Here is a 6348-nt window from a genome sequence, read left to right as displayed (position 1 = left end):
CACGGCAGCCAAGCACTGAGGAAAGGGGGGGAGGGAGAGGGAGGAAGCAGGCAGGATGCAGAGTGATATGATGATGTCACTCTGTCATCCCGCAGGAAAACCTTTTTTTAATATAGAAAGAGACAATCTGTACAGCAAAGTCTAGAGCAGTTCTTTCGTATATTATGGAATTGGTAGAATTGTGTGAAGTTATTTTAGTGCTGCTTTATGAATACAATGAGAATTCACTGTTGATGGAGATGGGCATCCAATATCATTGACATTATAGTTGTTCTAAAGTACACAAAGGCTGTGTCTAGACTGGCAAGTTTTCCGCAAAAGCAGCTGCTTTTGTGGAAAAACTTGCCAGCTGTCTACACTGGCTGCTTGAATTTCCGCAAGAACACTGACGATCTCATGTAATATTGTCAGTGTTCTTGCGGAAATGCTATGCTGCTCCCATTCGGGCAAAAGCCCTCTTGCGCACATGCTTTTGCGCAAGAGGGCCAGTGTAGACAACGCGGTATTGCTTTGCGCAAAAAAGTCCTGATCGCGAAAATGGCGATTGGGGCTTTCTTGTGCAAAACCATGACTAGATTGGCACGGATGCGTTTCCGCAAAAAGTGCTTTTGCGGAAAAGCTTCTGTGCCAATCTAAACGCTCTTTTCCGCAAATGCTTTTAACAGAAAAACTTTTCCGTTAAAAGCATTTGCGGAAAATCATGCAGTCTAGATGTAGCCAAAATGTATCCAGTAATAAATGTGAAATAATAATGCCCCTGCCCATCCCTTGAGCTAATTAACGGCCTTACTGACAAGACAAGAACTGAAATGTCAGACTTACTTCAGAGCATTTGCTAAGGAATGTGCAAAACAGTTTCCTTTACTTGGCAGCTGAAAAAGCATTTATCAAAAATCTGAGTTCTCTAACAGTTGAAGGTAAAGCCCAGCTAAAGTCTTGCTTTGCCAGTGGATTATGGTTCTTTTCATGAACAAATCAAAAGTAGCCCAATCACTCAACTTTACCTTTGCAAAATAAAGCAGAAGGGGCTTGATTTTTTTTAAAAAGAAGAATTGCACTTTAAAATTATGCACTGGATGCTGGTGGAAAGTACTTGCAAGTATGGCAGATATGTAGCTGTAAGAAGTAAGGCCTACCAGTTAGAAGCCCAAGTACCTTTCAGGAGCTGGGCCTAGCCAAGCAAGTTGGTGAAAAGATTTCCTACTTTCTGATTTTATATGTCTCATCACATCCATTTATGAAACCTACATGGTGATTTGCTCATGGGTGAAAGAGGATGTAAAATTTGCAAGCCATGTGGAATCCTGCTCTCTCCCACTGCAAACATAGTGGAGGTCCCTCCCAACACCTCCTCCCTTTTTTTCTTATAGAAATTTGCTATATTAAAACTGTCAGCAAATAGAGGAGTGTTTCCATGCTTGCCAATATGTTGCGAGTCTCCAAGCAGCTAATGTATTCAGTGATTACACTGAAAACTGTTGCTAGGGTGTGAGAAGGAAACTTAAAGCTTAGTCTGTGTGTGACACACAGGTTACACTAGGGGCACTCGTGACTAGCCCAAGCTGCTGCACATGCCAGCACAGCCACGCTGCTATTTTTAGCATGCTAGCGTGAGCTAAGAGCACTGCTGTCTAGTTGCTTTGGGAAGTACATATTCAGCTGCAGTGACGACATACGAGAAGTCTCCACTTCTAAAACAAACTAATTGGGAGAGCAGGTTTAACATTGCGTTTGCTGATGATCTTTTATATACAAGTAATTTTGTAACATGACCAAATTGTTAAACTTGCTGTGTATTAAGTTATTTAGGCCTAATTTCTAAATGTTACTTTGTGAATTGTGTTTATACATAGTAATAAATGTTATTTTATAAAGAAAAAATGCCTATCTGTTGTATGATGAACAATAGTTTGGCTTAAGGACGACATATGGAACGTTATATCGTATCCTCCATTTTTGCTCACTCCCCATCATAGACTTTAATGAATGATCTCACTCTTTATCCCTTTATCTTTTGTAATAGAAAATGAGACTTGGGCCCAATCTCACTAACCCATTACCACTTCCCCTCTCATAGAAAAAGCATCAGTTTCATATTCTAAAAATACATTAAAATGGTCTGTAAAGCTTACAGAGCCTTGGTTTGTTAAGTTTACATTGACTTTGTGACTCTTGCAAAGCCTGATGTCACACATCTATTATGGATGTGAATGTGTACCCATGTACATGGTTAACTGATGAGCCTGGGCTCATTAGGTAACCCTCATGATTACACAGACCCTCTGCTGCCTCTGTATCAGATACAGAGGCAGTAGGTGTGCGGGAGGTGGGAACCAGTACTCCTGGGGAGCACTGCCCCCTGGTGCTGCTGCCTCTGAGGGAGGGGCAGGCAAGCTGGCTCCCCAACACATACTGGTTTCCACCAAGCTGCCTGCAACCCCATGCTGCCTCCTAAAGAGCTTAAAAAAGCTGATTCCCCACAAGCACCAGCTGCCGCCTAGCCCTGTGTGTAAATGTGTAACTGCTGAAAATTTCAGTAGTTACACATTTACAAAAATAAACATTTTAACATCCCTCTATTCTATTCCTACTGTTTTGAGATCTTGTCTAAATTACACAAGTTTGCCAGGATTGCTATGGTAATAAATTATTGTAGTGAGGAAACAGTTCATCCAGGACGCTAGTTTAAGATAAGCTACATTAGCAAAAGCATATTTTTCCCAGTATAACTTCTCCTAGATGATGGGTGGTGGTGGCACAAAAATGTCATTAACCACCATTACAAATATTTTAAGAATGTTTAGAAACTAGCCTAAGTACAGAAGAATACCCAAACTAGATAGGGAAAAGAATGGAAATGGTTAATTTATTTAACCAGATACTTTCTTGTCTTAAAGAAAAGAGTTCAAATTTATAAGTCTCAAAATGTGATCTCTGACCCTTTCTAATAGGTCTTTGCTAACCAAATAAAAAATCTGCATGGTTTAACCATTTCTGGGCTACACAGTCCATTTTTCAAGGCCAATACTGGATCCATTCTAATGAAAATCTAATTTTGACAGAAGTCCCTCAGTTTGAATATATTGTTTAAAAATCCATGCTATTTAAGTAAGCACTTTGTTTTGGGTTCAAAAGCAAATCAGCTGTCTCTAAAACAAGTCTTAAAAAATACTAAACAAGGCACAGGGGAAAGTAATTTAACTGCGTGAGGCTCCCTTGCTTACTGAGAGTTAGTTTATTACTGTGCCAGCAAGACATTGTGTAATACTTCAGTGACCCACCTATTTTGGTGACTGTTAATTTTAAATAGAATCAGGCACTTAGATGCACTGACAATGAGCACTATATAAATAGCTAACTGCAATGAAGACTTTTAAAAAAACCCCACAGGAATCATTATTTACTAGGAGCTTACAGGTAAGAGGGCACCAGCTATAGGCAAAGCAGTGCTGGCTCATCACGTAAACAAGATCAATATCCTCCAAAGAGACATAATGATGTCATTTCCAGATGAAAGAGCATGTGTTTGTTTCTAAGTGGTTATTTGTCAAAATTGATGATTAAAAAAACAGAACCTACCACTAATGTAAACAAATTATGGAGCAATATGTAGATCACAGCTGGAATAACTGGGAATTTCTGCATCTTGTTCATTCAAGCACAAATATGGGAGATGTGTTACTGCTAGCTTCAGGCCTCCTGGTGGAGGAAGTTATTCTAGCATGACTTTCCAGTGCTATTAATTTACTTATCTTTCCTGAATTTCAGACTTCAGGAATATGTCAAACTGTGTCAATTCACAACCATTTTGTCTCTCCTAGCACTTGGCATGTAGCTGTGGTTTTCAGCTGCTTGGGAGTGTCAGAAGTAGAATCCTATCACTACTTGTATCTTGGGAGTAGACTTAAGACTATTTTTCATGGGCTTCTGTAACTGTTCAGAAGGTTTTCTAGTTTACATACATGAACCGGTGTTCTAGATTGTAGGCTTTCGAAATTGGCATCTCTGCGGTGAGAAAGAACAGCAAACTCCTAGGATCAGTGCAGTGTTAACAGAGAATCTGAAAAACTGCTTTAGTCCTTCACTTCCATGCTGGGAGGGTGTTCAGCCTATCCTGAAGAATGGCATATTGAATTGCTTTACTGCAACCTTTCTGGCTGCTTATGGAGCATTACTGTAAACAAAATTACCGCTTAACTGTTTTCCTGAATGTGATGAAGCTGGTACAGGTCGGTATGTTATCTTCGGAGAAAAAAGGTGTACAGAGAAAAATGGAGAGAAGCTCTTCAGGATTTCTTGGGGTGACTGGGAATGGCAGGAGTTAATGTGCATTTTGGATCATTGATCATACAAGGCAAAGGAGACTGGTACAGATTGAATCTCTCTAATCCAGCACTTTGGTCCAGCAACATCAGTGGTCTAGCATGATTTAAGTTAGCCAGATGTTCACTTTCCATAGGTATGGTGGGCAAGTTTCCCGTGATCTCAGTTTGTTTACAACCACCACTCCTGGCCACCAGTGTTCTGTGCTGTTAGTTTGCTCTAATTTACCCCTAAATATCTTGTAAGAGCCCAGGAAGCAGTGGAAATGTTAGTAAAGCTACTAGACAATACAGGCAGTCCCCGACTTACCCGGATCCGACTTATGTCGGATCCGCACTTACGAACGGGGCTTTTCTCGCCCCGGAGCTCACGGGCGGCAGGTCACCACTTGTGTCCTCTGGGGCGAGAAAAGCTTCTCCCGGTCTCCCTGGTCTGTTGGGGGGGTCCAGAAAAGCCGCTGGACCCCCCCCCAGCAGACCAGGGGGACAGGAGCAAAGCCGCCCAGGTGGCGGAGGTCCCGCCGCCTGGGCAGCTTTGCTCGGGTCTCCCTGGTCTGCTGGGGGGGAGGGGACGCAGCTAGTGCACCCCCCCCCCCCCCCCCCAGCAGACCAGGCTTTTGTTGCGGGACGCCTCGGGTAGAGCAGCTGGGGTGCTCCCTGGTTGGTCCTGTGGGAACCTACCGGGCAGCGCCCCAGCTGTTCTGTCCCAGGCTCCAGATTCAGCAGCTGTTGAAACTGATCAGGCTGATTCCAGGAAGCTGGGGGCAGAGCAACTCTGCCTCCTGCTCCTGTAGTCAGCCCCTGGTCAGTTTCAGTGGCAGTGGCTGAATCTGGAGCCAGTTCCGACTTACATACAAATTCAACTTAAGAACAAACCTATAGTCCCTATCTTGTACGTAACCCGGGGACTGCCTGTATTGACCTCCCCTGGTTTGGCACCAGTGAGGTCCTGAGGATGCTGGGCTAGAGAGGTTCAATCCTGTAACATGAACCAGCACTGTTGTCTTTGTGTTACATGGACCACATTTAAGGCTATTTAAGACTGTAACAGCTGAGATACAGCCCCATCCACCCTCTGTCTTAACATATTCAGACATGACATCAGAAACTTCAGCTATAAAACATTTTTAAACCTTATTTAATAAAAAGGTTTAAAAAGATACAGAGGGACATGAAGTAAATAAGTTACATGGGTACATTACAATCACATCAGCAAGATTTCCTTTAGTGTATTAATATTTTATAAAAAGAGCACAAAAAATAAATTCAGTCTGGTCTATCACAACTGTACAGCAAAAAAGGTAAATATTTTATATAGATATGTACACTATTTTAATATGTAACAGTCTTTTTAAAAGGTGCCCTAAGCAGCAAACACACAAAGGCAGTGTCTGCTCATGTGTTAAAAGTAATATACTTTTTTATAATAAAGCATTTATACAGTAATTACAAAGGATTAGACTGTTCCTGTACAGTACTTCACCAAAGATCACAAATGTAAAACAGAACATAGAAGGGTAACCCTGACCCCTATTTATATCAAATCTAAGCTAAAAGTGAAAAATAATACACTTGGAGAAGCTGGAGAATAATGAAGAAAGGTTTTTTTAAAAATATGCAGTTACATTTTATAAAAATATATGCTCTCTCAAATTTAAGGAGCTGGGTTTTTCCAGGCTCAGCTGTTGATGGAACCCCGTTGCAGAAAGAAAAATCTTTTGACAGATGGGGGATCATAATTTTGTATTCCTCCCAACAACTGACAAAGGAAAGAATGTGGGTGAATAAAACAGCTGAATCCAAACAGAAAATTTAAAAAAAAAAACCCACCACTACACAAACAAAACAAAGCTGGCAGTACAGACACTGCTTTCTAATCTCTGTGAAACTTAAACTTCAAAAATGTACACTGGAAGATAATGCAGGATAATACAGTTTGTGTGGGCATAGTAGGGGAAAGACTACTTTTTACCATATACTCTATCTGCAAAATATGAGGAGGCCTGTGGTACCTTAAATCTGTTAT

This window comes from Pelodiscus sinensis, chromosome 5, assembly GCF_052426305.1.
Source record: "Pelodiscus sinensis isolate ZL-2025 chromosome 5, ASM5242630v1, whole genome shotgun sequence".
Taxonomy (NCBI): Eukaryota; Metazoa; Chordata; order Testudines; family Trionychidae; genus Pelodiscus; species Pelodiscus sinensis.
Note: the sequence above shows the minus strand (reverse complement) of the source record.